Source organism: Hippopotamus amphibius, chromosome 5 (genome assembly GCF_030028045.1).
Source record: "Hippopotamus amphibius kiboko isolate mHipAmp2 chromosome 5, mHipAmp2.hap2, whole genome shotgun sequence".
Lineage (NCBI taxonomy): Eukaryota > Metazoa > Chordata > Mammalia > Artiodactyla > Hippopotamidae > Hippopotamus > Hippopotamus amphibius.
Genome location: NC_080190.1, coordinates 104,590,317 through 104,613,309, shown reverse-complemented (window position 1 = coordinate 104,613,309; position 22,993 = coordinate 104,590,317).

The window sequence follows — 22,993 nt, the reverse complement described above, 5'->3', positions numbered from 1 at the left end:
GAGTCTATTCTTTGTTTTCTAAGAAAATAATTTATATTGCTTAATCAAAGAAGCTTTTCCTTCAAAATATGCTATGATTTTATTAAAATATTGCTATAGACTGAATGTTTGTGTTCCTTCAAAATTAATATGTTAAACCCTAACTCCCTGTGTGATAGTATTTGCAGGTGGATCATTTGGGAAGTGATTAGGTCATGAGGGTGGAACCTTTATGAATGGGATTGATGTCTTTATAAAAGAGATTTCAAAGAGTTCTGCTGCATCTTCCAACAAGTGAAGACAAAAGACAGCCATCTCTAAGCCGGGAAGTGGGCTCTCACCATGTACTAAATCTGCCAGTGCCCTGATCTTGAATTTCTCAGTCTCCAGAGCTGTGAGAAACAACTTTCTGTTGTTTATAAAGCCACACAGTCTGTAGTATTTTTATTATGGCAACCTAAATAAGCTAAGACAAATATATTACTAATAGACTTAGAATTTAATAGACCTAAGTTTTCCTCAAGAAGATTGAGGAAGTAATTGTTTTACAGCTTTTCCATAATATTGAGATTCCTCTTTTTCTAATATGATGCAAGAGGTATGAAGGTAAAAACAATGTTTATTATTTGTTTCTTCAAACATGGAGCACACTTGGTGAACTGCAAATAAAAACTGACCCTTGAACATTCTCCAAAAGCCCTTCTGCTATTACTTTCCTCAGAGACCTCTCCGATGGAGAAAACCTACCTTCTAGTGGTAAGGACAGAGTGACAGCTGTTGATATTAGGCTATAAATTCTGAAGTACAGTCATTGTTCTCATCTGTCCTTGAAGGCAAAAACTAAGAGGAGAATATATGATATATAACATAGAATATGTAATAATTGCTTGTTTTCCCTTTTAATCTAGTATATTGCTAAGTGGTATTATTGAAAGGAAGGTGTGTTTATATTTGAAGTAGTGGTAAATAAATGAAAATAGATTTTTAAATATATAGTATTTTAGATTTAAAAAAATTTTTGGTTTTTAATAGTCATTTTAAAAACAATGTCTTTGTGAGGTATATTCAAAATCAACTTCTCAGTGTTTTTAGTATGTGTAAATTCTGTAGGTAAAGGCACTAACCTTGATATCAGGAATCAGTATTGGAAGTGCTTCTAGATTATGTATTAAAATGAATAACATTAAAACAAATTAGCCATATAAAATTTACTTTTAAATCTGATGTATTTAAATAAAATACTACTTTCATGCAGTTTAATCAGATTCATGTATTCATAATTTTTATCGAGATTTTAACTTCATCAAAAAGCCAACTATATCATATAATATATGCTAAACATGTAAATATGTAGTCTATGAAGTTATCACAAACCTATAAAATATTACCTCCAAATGCGTATATTTGAATTAAAATGTTTTGCATTGATTTGCATTCATTAAAATATATTAGCTTTATTTTATCAAGCAAACATTTTACAAATATTCAGTTCCATTCTAATTTTAGATTCCTTAATTTTAAAAGTAAAGAAACCTCGTCTCAGCAAATCAAACACTTTATCTGCATTTTCAGAGTATATACTAGTTGAGTTGAGATTATCATCAGTGTCATCTTATTTAAAACCCACTTTTCTCTTTCATATAGTAGTAGGTGTGTTCTATTTCTAGCAAGTGAGGGAATATTAATTGAATAGGAAGATATTCCAAAAATAATAGATATTATTCTATGATTATGGTTATTCTTTCAGCAACATAATGTTTCAATATAATTTGTGGAGTTCCTTGTCTATGCAAAGCCTGTGTTCAGTATTGGGACAAGAAAAGATAATTGAGTTAGGTGCTTCCCATAAGGAACCTTCCACCTTAGAAGAGAGTCACACATGCTTTCTGAGTAACTGTAATTACAGGTCTAGCATGGACACTGCCAAAAGGGAAGCGGGAATCCATTGTAAAGGATACCAGAGAAAAATGATTAGTGATAATGCAGATGTAAATTGAAACTTGAATATCTTTGTACTTTTCAACTGATCCTTATTTTTATCAGTAAAATTTATGATATGTTTTCTGGTCCAGAAATCTACTATCTGTAAAATAAAACAGAAGCAGAAAAACAAGGAAAACTGGAACATATGTAGTGGTTATTCATTTCCTCAACTCTGTTAGACATGTAACTTTTGCAAGTTTTATAGTAGATTATTCTTCTATATAGTTAAGAGGTTCTATAATTATATATGATGTGTATAATTTATTTTCAGACACACTTGCCCACAGTACTTCCTACCCCTCTGTGCTACTTTTATTTAACTTTAGAACTAAGTCGACTTGTACTTGGTTCTTTTAAAATAAAATAGAATTACTTATACAATTGTCAATAACTTAATTTTGTATCTTATTTTATACAGTTTTAACATGATTATCTCAAGATACTTCTCAAATATTTATTTTATCATTTCTTCAAATATGATTTTAAACCTGCCAAATGTACCCTGAAATTGGATCTCAAATTCTAATTAAACTGAGATAAACATATGTGACCTTGAAAACTGCAATGCAGGAAGAAGTTGTGTTTCTTTCTTTTTATTTTAATTTAGAAGCAATATTCAACATGTCCGAATTTATATTTGTCTAATAGATTTTCATTATTGCTCAAAGTACCATAACATCACTTACAGCAATTGTATTTCTACAGGTATTTTTATATGCTATTCAACCAAAAAAATGCAATAATTTCATTAATTTGATTTTGTTTTTAATATGCTGGGAGTGTAGTGTATATCTTCTTAAATCAGCAAATACAGTTATGGATAATATAATTACATTGTAGCTATAAATATAAATGTTTAATTAAACATATTTGCATTTAGAGAGAGAAGATGTATAGTCATGGTGAGGTCTGGAATGTGTTTTACCATTTTGTTACTAAACAACTTTATATGGCTCTCCTAAAAGAAAGGCTGGGTATTTATCTTTTTGATGTCTTTATTCCTAGAGTTATCTTTATGGATAATTAAAATATTAAGTTTCAAAGACTTGTACTCAGTGTGTTTATCAGTCAGAGTCACAGCTGGAAATAGACAGCAAGTTAAAATTAGGATAATTGAAGGAATGTTTTATAAAGGGACCAGATATAGAGTAGGGAAGATACAAAGGAACTGCATGAGTCAGGCTAGTAAGAGTGGTAGTTATCAGTCTTGGCCCATTTTAAGGAGTGTGGGGAGGGAGCATTTTTCTAGAACCTCAAAAAGAAATTTCTTATGGAGAGAGCTGCCTTGGAAAGAGAAGTTTCATTTGGTTGAGGGATATTAGGCAACCCCAAAATAAAGGAGCAAGGAAATAAATATTCTAATGTATTCTCCCATGAATCTTCAGAAAAATTTTCCTATTGACTAAATCCAACCAGAAGCCTAACCAGCTTGGGTGTTCTTTAATGTGGTAAATAAGAGATTCAAGTGCAGGGTGGATCTAAGAGGCAAATAGAAGATATCAAACACAATAAATGCCGGGAAACAGTCAAATTACTGGGACAAAGAATTCATAGATTGCTTATGGCCCACTGACATAATCCAAATAAATTGAAGATTTTATCACCAGGACATAATTTAGACCAGGCTAATCTACTCAGAGCAGTGAACAATCAGAACAAGATGGGAGCAATGTTAACTTACTCTCCTCTAAAGTCCATTATATTTTCTTAAAATACAACATACTCATAATTTAATCATTTTACTTTCTGAGACTCTAGGTGGGATTGAATTCATTGTTCATTTCTTTGTCATAAATTTTAGCTACCGCTGGGACAGGAAAATACATAGTAGTCCAATTAGGTCTTAAGGACACATTTGAACAAGTCACTTGTGCTCCAGTGTCACCATGACTTTTGGCTAGGACTGCCTTCAGGTAGTGTCCTTTCCCATGTCTCTTCCTGCTCAGCTTTTTAAAAATAAAATAAAGTATGGTGTCAGCAAAAAGATACTGTAGGTAGCTCTAAGCTCTCATTTCCCCTCACAGAAACATCAAAAAACAAATGAAAACTGTTGGGGTCAACTTTGTCAGAACTCTGGAAAACAGTCAAAGGTGTGGAGCAACCAAGGGAATAATGAATTAAGAAAAAGGCATCTTCAAAATAGTAGGAAAACTTTGTGATATTTTTACTTACCTTTACCTCACTCACTCCAGTCTTGAAGAGGGAGGCCTGCTTCCCCAGTGTGGTACCCAGTTCCCTGGGTCCAGAAGGAGTGGAGCATACCTTTCCCACAAATTATTGTATATGTCTGTTCTAACCTGCCTACGAACTGCCCAACACAAGACACTTGTCTCTGTTCATATAACTGAGAATGCAGACCAGAAAAGTGGAGGGAATTGCTTGAAAACATTGCAAATGGAACTACTTCACAGGTGCCTGGGACAAAAGATTATAATATGTTTTGATTGCCTTAGGCCTAGAAGTGAAAGATGGAGAGAATTTCTTCAGGGAATTAGAACATTCAAAAGCACCACTGTATGTGGGGGATTTGCAAGTTTATTCTTTTGATCACAGCAAGAGGCATTCTCAAAAAGAATCTGAGAAGACTCAAATCTTTCACCTCACTCTGATTTCACAAGCTAAAAGTCTTGAAGGTGTGTGCGGGCAGTCAATCTGTAAAGACTGTGTGAGGTGTTTTTTGTTTTCTCATTTGTTTTATTTTTCCTTCTGGTGTCCAAGGAGATCTCTGTCAAAATATTAGTTGAACAGAAGCTAAGGAACAGAGACTTCAGCATCCATACACAGTAAGGAATATAATCTTTGCAAAAATTAATTTTGGAAAATCTTGAAACACATCAACTAATTTAGCCTTCAATCATGAAAGCAAGAAATAAATGACTCATCATGTACAACAGATCCTCAAAAAGATAAACAGCTAATTTCTTATCAACTCTGGAAGCCAAAAGATAGAGCACGCCATATTGAAAGTGCTGGGAAAAAACAAAAATGAAAACAAAAAAACACCTAAAACTGTTAACCAAGAATTCCCTAACTTACAAAACTGATCCTTCAAATAAGAGGGAGAAATTAAGAATTTTCCAGCTAAATAAAAGCTGAGGGAGTTAATTATCACTAGATTTGTTGTATACAAAATGCTAAAAGGAGTCCTTCAGTTTGAAATGATAGGATACTAAGCACTAGTTAGTAACTCAAGGATTGCTGGTAAAGCTAAATATGTGGGCAAATATAAGCCCCAGGTTGTTATATTTTGAGTTTGTAACTCCACTTTATATTTCCTATAGGGTTTAAAAAACAAACAAATAAAAATAGTCAAAAATCTACACTGTTGACCACAAAATGTATGCAGATGTATTTGTGACAACAAAAAACATAAAATGGGGTATGGTGGAGCTGGTTTTTGTATGCTATCGAAGTTAAATTGGTTATTAATTTGATCTAGGTTGTTATAAGTTTAGGATGTTGAAAATAATAAAAATCACACAAAATCATATATATAATACATATCTGAAAGAAGTAAATTAAGATGATTCATACAAAAAAACACAACTAAACACAAAAGAAGGCAATAATGAAAGAAATGAGAAACTTTAAATATAACTGGATTAAATTCTCCAAATAAAAGGTTGAGATTTACAGAATGGACAACAAAACATTATTCAACTATATATTATCTGCAAAATACTTACTTTATATCTAAAGACACAAATAGATTAAAAGTGAAAGAATGGAAAAAGATATTCCATGCAAAAAGTAACAAAAGGAAAGTTGGGGTAACTATACTAGCAGATAAAATAGACTTTAAGTCAGAAACCATTACAGGAGAAAAAGGGATATATATTGATAAAAGGGTCAATTCATCAAACAATATAATGATTATAAATGAATATGCACAAACAACAGAATCCCAAAATATATGGAGCACACACTGACAGAAATAAAGGGAAAAATTGTTCTACAATATGAGTTTAAGAACTTTTAATACACCACTTTCAAAAATGGGTAGAACATCTAGACAGAGGATCAATAGTAAATAGAGGATTGAACAGCACCAGAAAGTGACCACACCTAAAAGTTATGTATAGTACACTCCATCTAATGATAGCTGAACAAAATTTTTCTCAAGGGCACATGGGGCATTTCCCAGAAGAGATCATTTCTATTGCCACAAAACAAATCTTTATAGATTTAAAAAGATAAACATCATTCAAAATACATATTTTGACCACAATGGGATAAAGTTAGATATCAACAACAGAAGGAAGACTGGAAAATTCTGAACTATGTAAAAAATAAGCAATATATTTTTAAATAACTGATGAGTCAATGAAGAAATCACAAGTGAAAATGAAAAATATTTAGAAATAAAAGCAAATGAACAGATAACATACCAAAACTTATGAGATATAGCAGACAATGCTCAGAGAGAAAATAATAGTCATGCACGCCTACATTAAAAAAGACAAGATCTCATGTCCATAACCTAATTTTATTTCTTGAGGAACTAGAAAAAGAAGAGCAAACTAGATCCAAAGCTAGCAGAAGGAAATAAATAGCAAATATTTGATCAGAATAGAAAATAAATAATATAAAATGAGACTAGAATAAATATAGAGATAATCAAAAGAAACTAAGAGAACTAAATATAGAGAAACTGAGTTGGTGCTACAAAACTCCTTCAGATTTATTGCATACTTTCTAACTAATCATTTTAATAATTGAATTTGGCCTATTAACATTGTATATGCTTCTCTTTTTGAAAAATGAGGTAACAGTAGGAACATTAAAGATGTAGCATAGTAAAATCCCTAAGTTGTCATCAGACTTTTAGATAATCACAAACAAAATTTAGAAATTCATCTAAAGTAAGAGACTTCATCTATTTCAGAGAAGAATATTCCTCAAATATTTCATATTGTAATGAGATGAAGCATATTTTTGTTAATTGGTGTCTAATGTAAAGTACCATCTATTGACAAAATAAAGGAGTGAGTTTTTAAAAGTGTAGCATAAGTCAAGACTTTGGAATACATACCTATTTTTGTTTTAGACTCTATTAAAAATTACATAGTGAGCATATGTCTTATTTGGACAGAATCCTTTTTTCAGCCTTGGAATTGAATATCTGCTCAGCATCATTCATTAATTTATTCATTCAAGTGCCAACTAAAAATGCTGCACTAAAAGACACAGCTTCTGTGCTCCAGTATACAAGGAAACAAATCTAATTATAAATTGTAAAGTCTATATCAAAGAAACTAATAGAAAACTAAAAATTATTGGGAAGGGAGCAGAGATACATTATTTCCTACATATATACCTTATTTATTCTATATAAAATTATTATTGATGATATATTATTTTTATTCCCAATAGAATGAAAGCATCATTTAGATTTTGTTTGTTTGCTTTTCTGTCAGGCACCCCAGAATCCTGGAACTGTGCCTAGCATCTTATAACTACTCAGATATTTGTAAATGAGGGGAAAAAAATGAATGAAAAATGAAAGAGGAAACAGAAGGATAAATGGTTGAATAGGTAAATTTTCATTTAGGGTGAGATAACTGTTCTAATCCTTTGTATTTCTCTGGTGTCAGCTGTGATTTCTCCTTTTTCAGTTCTAATTTTATTGATTTGCATCCTCTCCCTTTTTTTCTTGATGAGTCTGGCTAAAGGTTTATCAATTTTGTTTATCTTCTCAAAGAACCAACTTTTAGTTTTATTCATCTTTGCTATTGTTTTCTTTATTTCTATTTCATTTATTTCTGCTCTGATATTTATGATTTCTTTCCTTCTACTAACTTTGGGTTTTCTTTATTCTTCTTCCTCTAGTTGTTTTAGTTGTAAACTTAGATTGTTTATTTGAGATTTTTCTCATTTCTTTTTTTTTCCAATTTTTTATTTTTTGGGGGGTACACCAGGTTCAATCATCTGTTTTTATACACATATCCCCGTATTCCCTCCCTTCCTTGACTCCCCCCCTCGAGTCCCCCCCACCCTCCCCACCCCAGTCCTCCAAGGCATCTTCCATCCTTGAGTTGGACTCCCCCCGCCATACAACTTCCCACTGACTATTTTACAGTTGGTAGTATATATATGTCTGTGCTACTCTCTCGCTTCATCTCAGTTTCCCCTTCACCCCCCGCCCCCTCCCACACCTCGAGTTCTCCAGTCCATTCTCTGCATCTGCATCCTTATTCTTGTCACTGAGTTCATCAGGACCATTTTTAGATTCCGTATATGTGAGTTAGCATACAATATTTGTCCTTCTCTTTCTGACTTACTTCACTATGTATGACAGATTGTAGTTCTATCCACCTCATTACATATAGCTCTATCTCATCCCTTTTTATAGCTGAGTAATATTCCATTGTATATATATGCCACATCTTCTGTATCCATTCATTTGTTGATGGGCATTTCAGTTGCTTCCATGTCCTGCCTATTGTAAATAGTGTTGCAATAAACATTATGGTACAAGTTTCTTTTGGAATTATGGTTTTCTTTGGGTATATGCCCAGGAGTGGGATTACTGGATCATATGGTAGTTCTATCTGTAGTTTTTGAAGGAACCTCCAAATTGTTTTCCATAGTGGCTGTACCAACTTACAGTCCCACCAACAGTGCAGGAGAGTTCCCTTTTCTCCACACCCTCTCCAACATTTGTTGTTTCCATACTTTGTGATGATGGCCATTCTGATTGGTGTGAGGTGATACCTCATTGTGGCTTTGACTTGCATTTCTCTGATGATGAGTGATGTTGAGCATCTTTTCATGTGTTTGTTGGCCATCTGTATGTCTTCTTTGGAGAAATGTCTATTTAGGTCTTCTGCCCATTTGTGGATTGGGTTATTTGCTTTTTTGGTATGAAGCTGCATGAGCTGCTTGTATATTTTGGAGGTTAATCCTTTGTCTGTTGTTTCATAGGCAATTATTTTTTCCCATTCTGAGGGTTGCCTTTTAGTCTTGTTTATGGTTTCTTTTGCTGTGCAAAAGCTTTTCAGTTTCATGAGGTCCCATTCGTTTATTCTTGATTTTATTTCCATGATTCTAGGCGGTGGGTCAAAATTTTCTCATTTCTTGAGGTGAGATTGAATTGCTATAAACTTCCCTCTTATAACTGCTTTTGCTGCTTCCCATAGGTTTTGGGTCATTGTGTTTTAATTGTCATTTGTTTCTATGTACTTTTTAAATTTCTCCTTTGCTTTCTTCAGTGATCTCTTGGTTATTTAGTAGCACATTATTTAGCTTCCATGTATTTGTGATTTTTTACAGTTTTATTTTTCCTGTAATTGATTTCTAATCTTATAGAGTTGTGGTCAGAAAAGATGTTTATTACAATTTCAATTCTCTTAAATTTCCAAAGGCTTGGTTTGTGACCCAAGATGTGATCTATCCTAGAGAATATTCCATGTGCACTTGAGAAGAAAGTATATTCTGCCACTTTCGGGTGGAAGTCCTATAAGTATCAATTAAATCTATCTGGTCTATTGTGTCTTTTAAAGCTGTATTTCCTTATTTTTTTTCTGTTTGGATGATCTGTCCATTGGTATTAGTGGGGTATTAAAGTCCCCTACTAATATTGTGTTACTGTCAATTTCCCCTTTTATGGCTGTTAGCATTTGCCTTATGTATTGAGGTGTTCCCATGTTGGGTGCATAAATATTTATAATTGTTATATCTTCTTCTTAGATCAATCCCTTGATCATTATGTAGTGTCCTTCCTGTCTTTTGTAACCATCATTATTTTAAAGTCTATTTTATCTGATGCAAGTATTGCTACTCCAGCTTTCTTTTGATTTCCATTTGCATGGAATGTATTTTTCCATCCCTTCACTTTCAGTCTGTTTGTGTCCTTAGGTCTGAAGTGGGTCTCTTGTAGACAGCATTAAGATGCTGCCAGAAAACTACTAGAACTAATCAATGAATTTGGTAAGGTTGAAGGATACAGAATTAATGCACAGAAATCTCTTGCATTCCTATATACTAACAACAAAAGATCAGAAAAAGAGATTAAGGAAACAATCTCATTTACCATTGCAACAAAAAGAATAAAATACCTAGGAATAAAGCTACCTAAAGAGGCAAAAGACCAAAACTCAGAAAACTATAAGAGAGTGATGAAAGAAATCAAAGATGACACAAACAGATGGAGAGATATACCATGCTCTTGGACAGGAAGAATCAATATTGTGAAAATTGCTATACTACCCAAAATCAATCTACAAATTCAGTGCAATCCCTGTCAAATTACCAATGGCATTCTTCACAGAAATAGAACAAAAAGATTTTACTATTTGTATGTAAACACAAAAGATCTCAAATAGCCAAAGCAATCTTGAGAAATAAAAACTGAGCTGGAGGAATCAGGCTCCCTGACTTCAAACTATACTACAAGGCTACACTAATCAAGACAGTATGGTACTGGCACAAAAACAGAAATATAGATAAATGGAACAGGACAAAAAGCCCAGAGATAAACCCACATACATATGGTCACCTGATTTATGAAAAAGGAGGCAAGAACATACAATGGAGAAAGGCCATCATCTTCAATAAGTGGTGCTTGGAAAACTGGACAGCTACATGTAAAGAATCAAAGCAGAACACTGCCTAACACAATACACACACACACAAAAAAAAATCTCAAAATGGATTCAAGACCTAAATGTAGGACTAGACATTATAAAACTCTTAGAGGAAAATATAGGAAAAACAATCTTTGACATACAGCACAGCAAGATCTTTTTGACCCACTCCTAGAGTAATGAAAATTTAAAAAAAATAAATAAATGGTACCTAATTAAACTTAAAAGCTTTTGTACTGCAAAGGAAACCATAAACAAGATTTAAGGACAACCCTCAGAATGAGAGAAAATATTTGCAAATGAAGCAATGAACAAAGGGTTAATCTCCAAAATATACAAACAGCTCATGGAGCTCAATATCAAAAAAACAAACAACCCAATTAAAAAGTGGGTGGAAGACCTAAATAGACATTTTACCAAAGAAGATATACAGATGGGGAAGAGGCACATGAAAAGATTCTCAATATCACTAAGTATGAGAAAAATGCAAATCAAAACTACAATGAAGTATCACCTCACACTGGTCAGAATGGCCATCATCAAACTATCCAGAACATATGACTACTGGAGAGGGCATAGAAAAAAGGCAACCCTCATACATTGTTGGTGGGAATGTAAATTGATACTGTCACTATGGAGGTTCCTTAAAAAACTAAAAATAGAACTACCATATGACCCAGCAATCCCATTACTGGGTGTGTACCCAGAGAAAACCATAATTCAAAAGGACATATGTACCTCAATGTTCATTGCAGCACTGTTTACAATAGCCAGGACATGGAAACAACCTAAATGTCCAATTACAGATGAATGGATAAAGAAGATGTTGTACACATATACAAGAAAATATTACTCAGCTATATAAGGGAAAGAAACTGAGTCATTTGTAGTGACGTGGATAGACCTAGAGTCTCTCATACAGAGTGAAGTAAGCCAGAAAGAGAAAAACATATCATATATTAATGCATATATGTAGAATCTAGAAAAATGGTACAGATGAACCTAATTGCAGGGCAGGAATAGAGATGTAGATGTAGAGAATGGACATGTAGATACAGAGGGGGAAGGGGAGGGTGGGACAAACTGGGACATTGGGATTGACACATATGCATTGCCTTGTGTAGAATAGATAGCTAGCTGGAACATGCTATAAAGCACAGGAAGCTCTGCTTGGTTCTCTATGATGACCTAGATGTGTGGGATGGGGGTAAGGGGGGTGGAAGGGAGGTCCAAGAGGGAGGGTATATAGGTATACATATAGCTGATTCACTTCATTGTACAGCAGAAACTAACACAACATTGTAAAACAAATATACTCCAATAAAAATAAAAGAAACAAAGGTGAGGTAACTGAAGCTCAGAGAGGTAGTCACTTGTCTGAGGTCATCACATGTGTTTATGTCTTGTGCTAAGAAAATACACTTTGAAAATTTTATTTGAAATCAGCTTTGGTAACAAGGTCAATATATCTTTGTGAAGAATTAAACTCTCAATAGTATGTTCTTATCTAATATATTTTTTCTTCTTTATTGCAGATAAAAGTGTTAAATTTAATGAAAAGGATGATGAAACTCAGTCATTTCAATGCCAGGACCTTTTAAAAACCATATCTTTAAATCTAGTAACAGCTGGTACCATCTCATAATCCCACAGATCCTTCAGTACAATGATTCTGATGTTTAACAGTATAATTTCTAAACAAGGTAAATTTAAAATAATGTGCAGACCTTCGCTAAATAGAACACTGAACTTCATCTAAATTTAAGTACTACTGTATGCATCAAAGTTTATAGGCATTATATTAGTATTGATAAAATGCTCAATAAATTAAGAAACTTTTGATAAACTTATTTTAAACCACATCCTAACAGTATATGATGTTGTTCAGTACAATGTCCATGTTGCTTTTACTCTATTACATTTAACTGAATATATTTCAAACTAGTACTCCATATAATTTGAAACAATGCCAACTCAAGTATAAAAAAATGCTTTTCATCAGGACATTAAATATTCTTAAATCAGATGCTTAGGATTTTTTAAGTGAATATTTTTTATATCTAGGTATATTTTGCCTTGTGTGTTCATATTAATAGTAACCTTTGGTTAGTGGTCATTTTAAATGTTGTAAGTATGTTGTATTAACTGAAACATTCAGAGTGTACACTAATAATTAGAGCAAATACTTGTCATAAATAAATCTGCATGATCTTATTAGATTTGAATTTACATTGGAAGGATCCATATTAAGTTTAATCATATTGCTTTAATAAATGAACAAGGATACTCCATTTATTTGGCATATGCCTTAACAGACTAGCCAAAATCACCACCCTGTTGGCACTAAAGAAACAGAACATTAAAATAACTTGACCAATTTACAAAGTGGTAAGTAGCAGATGCAGATTCAATCCCATGTAGTCTGTTTGACTCTAGAGCCCCTACCCTATAGCAATACCAATAAGAATTTCATTTTACATTATTGTACCTTAAATTAAATTAGCTAACTTGTCATAGAGCTCTTAATCTGCTGTGGGATCAAATATCAGGTAAGTGCATATTATCTGACAATTTTTTTATGAAACAATTTGATACAGGTAAATGTTTTCATTGGTTGTTAACAGACCTTAGAACTGGCTCATCCACATTTTCTAACATGTAAGTTATTTTTTCCTCTTTACTTTTCAATATAGGGAAAAAAATCCTTGTGTCTTTAGGTAAGATAGACTTTGAAGTCAGAATATCCTGTGTTCCAGTTGCAGCTCCGTGTATGTGAGAACTTAGGACAATCAATTATCCTGTCTCTAAATTTCCTTCTCTGTAAATATGGAGATAATACCTACTACATATTTTTGCTGAAAGAAATTAAGAAAATATAGAATATAAAGCATTTATTAAAATTTGGTACAGAGGTGAAGTTTAAACATTCTTAATAAGGTATCTCTATTATATTATTCATATATTAGAATTAATAATGACTATAAAAAGTTTAGGTCAGGTTAGAAAATCAGACTACTATTTTACATCCATTCTGAATATAGATGGTGAAACCTAGCTGCTAATGATTCATATTTCACATTTTCCCACTGAAATACTCATGAAAATATTTCAAGTAAAGCAAATGAAATATAGTGCATGAAAATAGTGTTATTGATGAACAACCTGCCAGAAATCACAAAGAATGAAAAAGAAAGAATCTCTGTTAATCACAGAACTGAAGCAGAATGGCAGTCCACCCAGGTTGTAAAGGCTAATTCTACCTACCTCCCTGATTCAGGAGTTGCAGTTGAAAGAATCTAGATTTGTTTCAAACCTGTCCATCTTTCCTCCCCCACCACCCACACTCTCTATCAGACTTTTCAGTTTTTCCAAAAGTTTATTTCCTGGAGAACTTCTTGGAGGTAATAAAATGAGTGATTGAAAAAAAAAATGACTCAGTAAAATGAGGGTACATAAGTCAATGTGCAGATCTCAAATACCTTAACTAAAACTTTTGCAAGTGATATGGATAAGTTGGAATTAAGATTTCTTTTCCTGATTTTTGAGAGGGAATGCAGTTATTATGCTACATCTGAGACAATTCTTATACACTGTATATGAAAATTCACATTAAAGGCAAAAATAAATAAATAAATAAAGGCTATAGATCAATTCACACCAGTTTAGGCCAGATCTTACTACCAAATCAGTTATGGCAAAGCGATTTTGATTTCAGGAATTCGGCTTTTGGAATTGTATTTAAGGGAATCTGGACTTGTACTACATCCCTTCCCTTTGAAAGCCAAAATGCAAGTTTGCAAATTAAGTCTCTAAACATTCTTGCAATGTGGAAAGCTCTGAATCTGATTTGACCTTCTGTTGCATAATATTGAATTTCCCTTCATTTATTACACTGAATATTGACCGTGTATCAGGCTTCACGCTAGCAAGAGAGATTCAAGGATGAATAAGATAGATAATGTTCCAGCCCTCAGGTTACTGATCATTTAGAAGAAACAATAGTCTCTAAATGATAATTACATGGATTAGTAGATAATCCCAATTGGGATGAGAGATGCAGAAGCTTAGAAGGAAGTGCTCTGAGAGAGTTGAGTGAAGTACCTAACCATGTCTGAGAGGGATGGGAAGATTTCTTTGAGAAAGTTGTATTTAAGTTGGGAGCTAGTAAGGGGGTTGGAAGAAGAGAGGATCTAGGGGGAGGAGAGTGGATAGACCAGAGAGTAAAGGAAAAACTTCCATGAGGAGAAGCTAAAGCATTTCTGAGTACTAGATTGAGTCAGGGCTTGTGAATAATAATTGTGGATTTGGGCCTTTATCCTAATGACAATGAAAAGTCAGTGAGGGATTTTAAAATGAATCATTGTGCTCAGACTTGCATTAAAAATATCACTGTTTTCAGCAAGGGAAATATATCAGAATGTGGGAGAGGTGTTAAGGGCCTATTCTGAGAAATACTGCTTTATCAGCAACTCTTTGGGGAAGTTGATTCTGGGACTGTAATTCACAGCAAGGGAGCACAGTTAGTGGTCCTTTACACTAGGCATTAAAATTTGAAATGGATGAATGTTGTATCTGGCAAAAGATATCATAAACATAGGTCTGTGTTAGAGAAGGAGATGGAAATAGTCATAAGGCAAGAGGCAATGGACTGACAGTTGTAATATATGAGAAACCCTACATTTTGATAAAAAAGATAACAATTTAATAAAAGGGCAATGTATCTTTTTTTGCCAGAAAAAAATACTCGCAAATTCAGTAACTGTCAAGAAAATGCAATTTCTTGAAATTCAATTAAGTGCTAGAGTATTATGTTATATATATATTTATATACACATGTATTTAATAGGATAGCAATGGTCAGCTCTTACTTTCCAGTGGAAATTAACTTAGTGAGGATATATATACATATTTATACATGTAATCATGATTGCTGCAATCATGAATGTCTTAAATCTGTGTTATATAAATATTGCATACCTGAAGTTTAAGAGATAAGGTCAGAATTCATTGATCCTATTCTCTAGAACAAGTCTGAGACAAATAGTAATGGTGAATTTGAGAAAAATGAAAAATACTTTCTGAAATGAACATTCCAGAGAAGTTGTGAATATTTAATGCAAGTGGTTCACCAAGAAACATACACTCTTGCTAGAAACTAAGATGTTAAACTGTTAGCATTTAATTCTGATGATCACAGCAATCATTCAGGGACTTGCTAATAGCAATTGATAAAGTACCATTACAACCTGTCAGAGAGGACTTCTGTTGCCCCCCATTTTAAGTAAAATCACAATGCAGAGAGGCAGGACCACAGAAATAAACCCAATAAAAAATTTAAGTGGCCCGAGATCACATTAAAGATTCAAAGTTAATAGCTATAGTTTTGATGAGCTATTGTAAAAGTAAAGGTAAGCGTTTCATGTGGTTTTTGTTTGTTTTGCATTATTTTTTAAGAGCAGCAAAGTTTGTCTTTATTCCTGTGTTAAGGAACATCAATATAAGCAGTACATTAATCTGAGCCTTCAGAAGCCAGACCAAGAAATATATATAAAAGCTGATGAATTTTGTTTACCTGTCATATAGGTATATCTATACAACTTCTTTGATAGTATTTTATGTCAAGGACTTTATAGTGTTGTGCAGCCTTGGACTGATAAATGACTCAAAAAGTGTACTTACACTACACTTGCCGTTATTTCAATCTAAAAAACTGTAGGATTGAATGCTTTGTAAGTATCCACTGCCCTTAGGCAATAGCAGTATTATTTGTACCTTTGTTTAAACCTTTTAAAACCATGACATATTGTATAACTAACTGTGTCCCAAGAAAGCCTGAAAGCCTGAAACCAAGGCCATTTTAAATTGATTCCATCTTCATTTCATATAATATACAAATTAAAAATCCTCTCCTTATTCATAGCTACTGAATAAACTAGTTTCCATGGGCAATGCTGCTGATTTCAATTATTACTTCATTGTGATGTTAGAATGGTAACTTGGATATATTTTCTGAATTAAATTAAATTCAACTATAATTGAAGTTTTGTTGTAAATATAATCTATTCTTTAAATTTATATTCACAAACAGTAAAAAGTTTCATCCATAATACATAAAAATAAAGTTTTATATAACTTTATTTTATTTTTAAAATATCATTTGGGGAGATAAAAATTACTGAAATAATTGCCAGAAAATTATGGATCAATAATCAAAATTATATATTGGCAGAAACAAACAAACTGGAGGTCAATGAGATTTAATTCTGACTCTAATTTGCAGTCTGGAGAAGGACACATCATTTGGAGTCCCCTTGACTGGACTTACCTTAAAAGAAATGTAATCATAATATCTATCATCTTTCACACAAGGATAATATAATGTTTAATGAGAGTACTTGTAAAAAGTATTTTGAGTGCTTAGAGGAAAGACATTTTATTAACCCAAATACTTGTCAGTTTTAGATTATTTTAATTTTGAGACCTTGAGAGATGACCTGTTTCAATGGTATGCCTAAATCAGGTCAAGAGTATGTTTCATTACACTTTGTTGCATTATTATTTGTCCAAAAGTGTTACAAAAATGGCAACACCATTAACAGTGATGGAATATGTACGATTTCTATGTAACTTTTACCTTCACTCACATAAGCCTCCCATTTCTTCCTTTGACCTTCTACATAAATATTCTCCTTGAATACTTGAACATAGCACTTTAACATGCTTTCTAAGCTATCACACTCAATTATTTTATAATCTCTAATTTCTTAGATAAGCACCTAAACTTTTATACTTTTCCAGTTTAATTATATTTATTTATTTAATAATTTTATTTATTTATATATTTATTTATTTATTTTAGCTGTGTTGGGTCTTCCTTGCTGCACAAGGGCTTTCTCTAGCTGCGGAGAGTGGGGGCTATTCTTCATTGCCGTGACTGGGCTTCTCATTGCAGTGACTTCTCTCATTGTGGAGTATAGGCTTTAGGCATGCAGGCTTAGTAGTTGTGGCACACAGGCTTATTGCTCCAAGGCATGTGGGATCTTCCTGGACCAGGGATTGAACCCGTGTCCCCTGCATTGGCAGGCAGATTTTTAACCACTGCACCACCAAGGAAATCCCTGTGCATTTTGTTCATGCCAAGCTCCTGTGGTAAGAGAAGAAGACTTCATAATAAAGCAACATGAATGGCAAAATTGCAAAAAAAAAAAAAAAAGAAAAAATCTACTACATAGTTTTTCATCTTACATGACTCACGGTTATATTTTTAAGAAAATTTATTTTTTTATACATTTCAAAAGAAATTTATGTGCTTAGTGAGTTCCTATCTAAAAATATTTATTCTTTGACACTGTGGATAAATTGAAAACATGTCAAGTAAATTATTCAATTTTAAAAAGCCTTTGGAAATTAAAGATATTGAAATACCTGCAACCATTTCAAAATAATTCTCATTTTTCATAGTTTTGTGATAAATGTTTCATATGTATGTATATATATATGTGTGTGTGTGTGTGTGTGTGTGTATACATCTTTGCCAGAAATCATGTTTATTTAAATTCTAATATATGTCAAATTTTGTCATGGATATATTAATTTATCATTAAGAAAATGGATGTTTGCAGATATAGCTAGAATAAAATATACATCTAATTTGTGCATAATCAATATTATTTTGCATTCTTATATGTTCATGAATTAAAATATGTAAGTAGGAGTATAAGAGTGTTGGAGATGGAAATATGGTTTAAGGCATTGTCATATTATCATAGTAAAACTACAACATAGAATCAATTGAGGTAATAACAATTATTTTGTAACTTTTTTTCCTAATTTTAAAAAATGTTTACCTGCCAGAACTAAAATGAAAATTTGCTAGATCTCTACAGACATAAGGTTAGTTATCAGACTTTCCAACCCAAATCTAGGAAACAAGTTACTCATATAGAAGATGTTAATACCTTTGATGCAGGCTCGCTGTAAAGGTCAAGTACGATGCCATACATGTAATTTTCTAGGACAATATTGGACACAGGTATGCATTTAATTATGCTGGATATTTTTAAAATCTTAGCTTCCTTTTTTTCTGTAGTTCCTGATGGCTCATAATCCTCAGATGAGATAGAAATGAAAATTTGACCTTTAACAGCCACTTCCCTTTCTTCTTCAGCAATGTCATTCCTGAAATGTAGCTGACTAGGAAAATGTCCAGAATAAGGACTAAATTGCCAGCCTTCTTTTAACAAGTTGTGGTTATGTGACTACATGTGGTCAAAGAGATGTGGAAAATAAAAGTGGCGTGTACAGTTTCTGGGTTGTATATAAGTGGGAGGAGTTTTCTTTCTTCTTTCTTCCTTCTGCCTGGTTGGGATGTAGATATAATGGCTGAAACTGCTGAAATCAAGTTGGCACATAATGTTGAAACTATACTTTAGTGAAGACAAAGCAATAAAGGAAGATTTTTCTGCAAAGAAATATTAATATATCAGGGGAACCTAGGAACACTCATGCTAGTATTGGCATCATTAGGTTAAAGCTTTCTCTTTTTCTAATGGCATTTTGGATACTTTATGCATAATGGTGGACAGTTTCCCATCAATCAGTCTAAGGAAAAATGAGTCTGTTTTCAATAAATTTTGAAGTCGAATTCAAAAAAAAAAAACTGGGGGAGATTTTTGCTTCTGTTATCTGGTGAAGGTCCTGAAGATGCTGTAGAACAGCAGGCTGGTAGTCAAGAAGAGTGAGGATAAAGTGCAGTCCTTGAAGATAAAATGGAAGCTGTATTTTCCACTCATCACTTCCAACCTCACTGATGAGGGTGCCTGCACCATCTGTAGCACTTTTGCCTCTGTGGTACATGCCAACCCTTCCTAATCTGTCCCAGGTTGAAGACAGGCAATCCAATGGAATCTGACCCGGCTGCTTCCCAATGCCTCAAGGTGAGACAGTAGGTCAGGGTCAACAGAGTGAATTTCAATAGTCTCTGATGCCCTACACTGAGCTTCAGAGGAAAATGGTAATGCCTCACTCTGCTTTCCAACTCTCACCTCACCTGAGACCATCCAGGGAAAGAGATTTGGAGGATAGGTTAACTTAACTAGGTTGAACCAGTACCCAAAAGAAAATATTTGGACTCTATAAAGTTGTGGCTCTAGGTGTAACAAATTTAGCCTGATAGAGGAAATGAGTCACGAGTTGCAACAATTGTTATATAAACTAGATTGTTGTATGCTACACATTATCAAAATCTCAAACCCATGGTATCATATGGCATTAAAGATCATCAGCTTCTTTCTGAGTTCTGAAGAAAATTTTGTTTGTTTGTTTGCTTTTTTTTTTTTTTTTTTTTTTTTTGGCCACTGCTCACAGCATCTCAGTTCCCTGACCAGGGACTGAACGCAGGACTTGGCAGTGAAAGCCTGGAATCCTAACCATAATGCCACCAGGGAACTTCTGAGAAGGTTTTTTTTATTGATGAATTGATTTATATCAATCTTTTTCAATGTTGACTTGTGGTCTTTTCATCAACCAATCCCTCACTTTTTTTTTCATTTTTTTTTGTTAATGGCAACAACTGAAACTAGAGAAGGATAAACTAAAATCTCTGACTGAAATCTGACATAAAACATCTTTGAGAAATTGCTTTAATATGTGTTCATGACTCTCTGATTTCTAGAAGTCACTGCAAACTCATCCATAAAAGACAAGCTCAAGGACACAGTCTTCACAGTAAGCCATTTATGGTAAAGTCCTGCTGATTAATAGGAGTAAGAAGGCTTCTTTTCTCTTAGGTTACTGCCAGTCAAGGCCACTATTATTTAGCCTTGAAATCAAGAACTATGGGGATTAAACAAATGTCTTTGTGCCAATAATCAGGATGCATGTGGAAATTTGGAATATTAATTAGGAGAGCTGAACTCTTCTTAACGGCCTTGTAAGCATTTTTAAACTGTTGTGACACCACTATAAATTTGTTTATTTATAACCATAATTTAAAAATTGCTCTTTTACTTGGCAGATTCTAAATCAAATTTGGTAACTGGTTTATTGAACAGTTTGAACTCAGTAGGGCACAAACATGAAAATCAATTTGCATATTCCAAGTGATTTTAACGTGCCAAACTCCATAAGAGGTGATGGTTGTCATGTGAAAATGAATTAGACATGACCCTACTCCCAGAGAATTTAGCTTAATAGAGAAAAGAAGGTATGAGTGGCAACATTGTATACAGTCAGTATGATCACCATTTAAAACTTTACTCTTTTGACCTAAGAATAAATGACAACATTTCACAGAGAAAATATGTCTGTGTTTAAGGAACTTGCTTAATATTATATTTTTACCAATAGAGAGCTCAGGAACACAGGTTATCTACAAACAATTCTTATTAATTAATCAGAACACACAATTTTAAAACTGAAAAGAAATAGACTTTAATGAAGTCTTCTTTTGTATAAATTCATGTAGCTAGTGAATGCAAAAGTCAAGAGTTAATTCCAGGGATCCTGACACCCAGATTGATACCATTTTCATTAAATCATTTGCAAAATATGTTTTCAAAGTATATAATTATAGAGCTTAATTTAAGTAAAATATATATATACATCCAAAATATGTAAACCCATAGGCACAGAAAGCAGGGGCTTGAGGAGAAGGAGGAAACTGAGAGTGACTGGTCAATGAGTACAGGTTTTTTTTTTTGAAGGGGTGAAGAAAAGGTTTTGGATTGGATCTAGATAGTGGTGTTGGTTGAAAATTGAATGCACTAAATGACACTGAATTGTTCACATTGAAATGTTTAATTGCATGCTATGTGAAGTGTACCTCATTAGAAAGCCCTAGAAAATAACATATATCTAACATAACTAAAATATATCTAACATAAAGTGGAAATGTAAATGAGTGCTACTGTTATGGAAAACAGTACAGAGGTTCCTCAAAAAATTAAAAATGGAGCTACTACATGATTCTTCAAGTATGCCCAACAATTCTACTTCTGGGCATACTTGAAGAAAACTAGGTATCTTGAAGAGATGGTTGCATTCCCATGTTTATTGTGGCATTGTTTGCAACAGCCAAGATATGGAAACAACCTGTGTCCATCGACAGTGTCCATGAATGTATAAAGACAATATAAATATATAAATAGTGGTAAATATGAAGATATAAATAGTAATATTCCATCCTATATATGCACCTATATATATATAGTGGATATTACTTACATATTATGTATTATTCAGTCATAAAAAAGAAGGAAATCATGCCATTTTCAACTAAGAGATGAACCTGGAGGGCATTAAGCCAAGTGGAATAATCCAGACTGAGAAAAATACTGTATCATATTACTTACATGTGGAATCTAAAAAAAGTTTGTAAATGTTTATTTCACAGAGAGAATAAAATGGTGTTTGCCAGGGCTGGGGGAAGGGGGAAATGAGGTGATATATGTCAAAGGGTGCAAAGTTTAATGTTATAAGAAAAAATAAGTTCTGAGGATCTACTGTATAATCATGGCGACTATAGTTAATAATATGCTGTCATATTCTTCAAAGCTGCTGAGAGTAGTTCTTAAGCATTTGCATCACAAAATAAAGTTAGTTATGTGAGATGATGGATGTTTTAATTATCTTGATCTTGGTAATTATTCCACAATGTTTGTGCATCAAATTATCACATCATGCACTTTAAAGGTATACAACTATTTCTGTCAATTATTCCTCAATAAAGTTAAAAAAAATCCTAAAAACACAAAAGATCGTATCTGTGATACATTTTATTTTATTTTTTTTAAGAACTTTTATTGAGATACAGTAAACAGACAATAAACTGCATATATTTAGAGTGCACAATTTGGTATCTATTTTCTTATTAGTAATATATATATGGCAATCCCAATTTCCCAATTCATTCCCCCCCAACCCTCCTTACTTTCCCCACTTGGTGTCCATATGTTTGTTCTCTACATCTGTGTCTCTATTTCTGCCTTGCAAATTGGTTGATTTGTACCATTTTTCTATATTCTGCAGATATGTGTTAATATACTATATTTGTTTTTCTCTTTCTGACTCACTTCACTCTGTATGACACTCTCTAGGTCCATCCATGTCTCTACAAATGTCCCAGTTTCATTGCTCTTTATAGCTGAGTAATATTCCATTGTATATATGTACCACATCTTTTTCATCCATTCAACTGTTGATGGACGTTTGGGTTGCTTCCATGACCTGGCTATTGTAAATAGTGCTGCAATGAACATTGGAGTGCGTGTGTCTTTTTGAATTATGGTGTTCTTTGGGTATATGCCCAGCAGTGGGATTGCTGGGTCATATGGTAACTCTATTTTTAGTTTTGCAAGGGACCTCCATACTGTTCTCCATAGTGGCGGTATCAATTTACATTCCCACCAACTGTGCAAGAGCATTCCCTTTTCTGTGCTACATTTTAA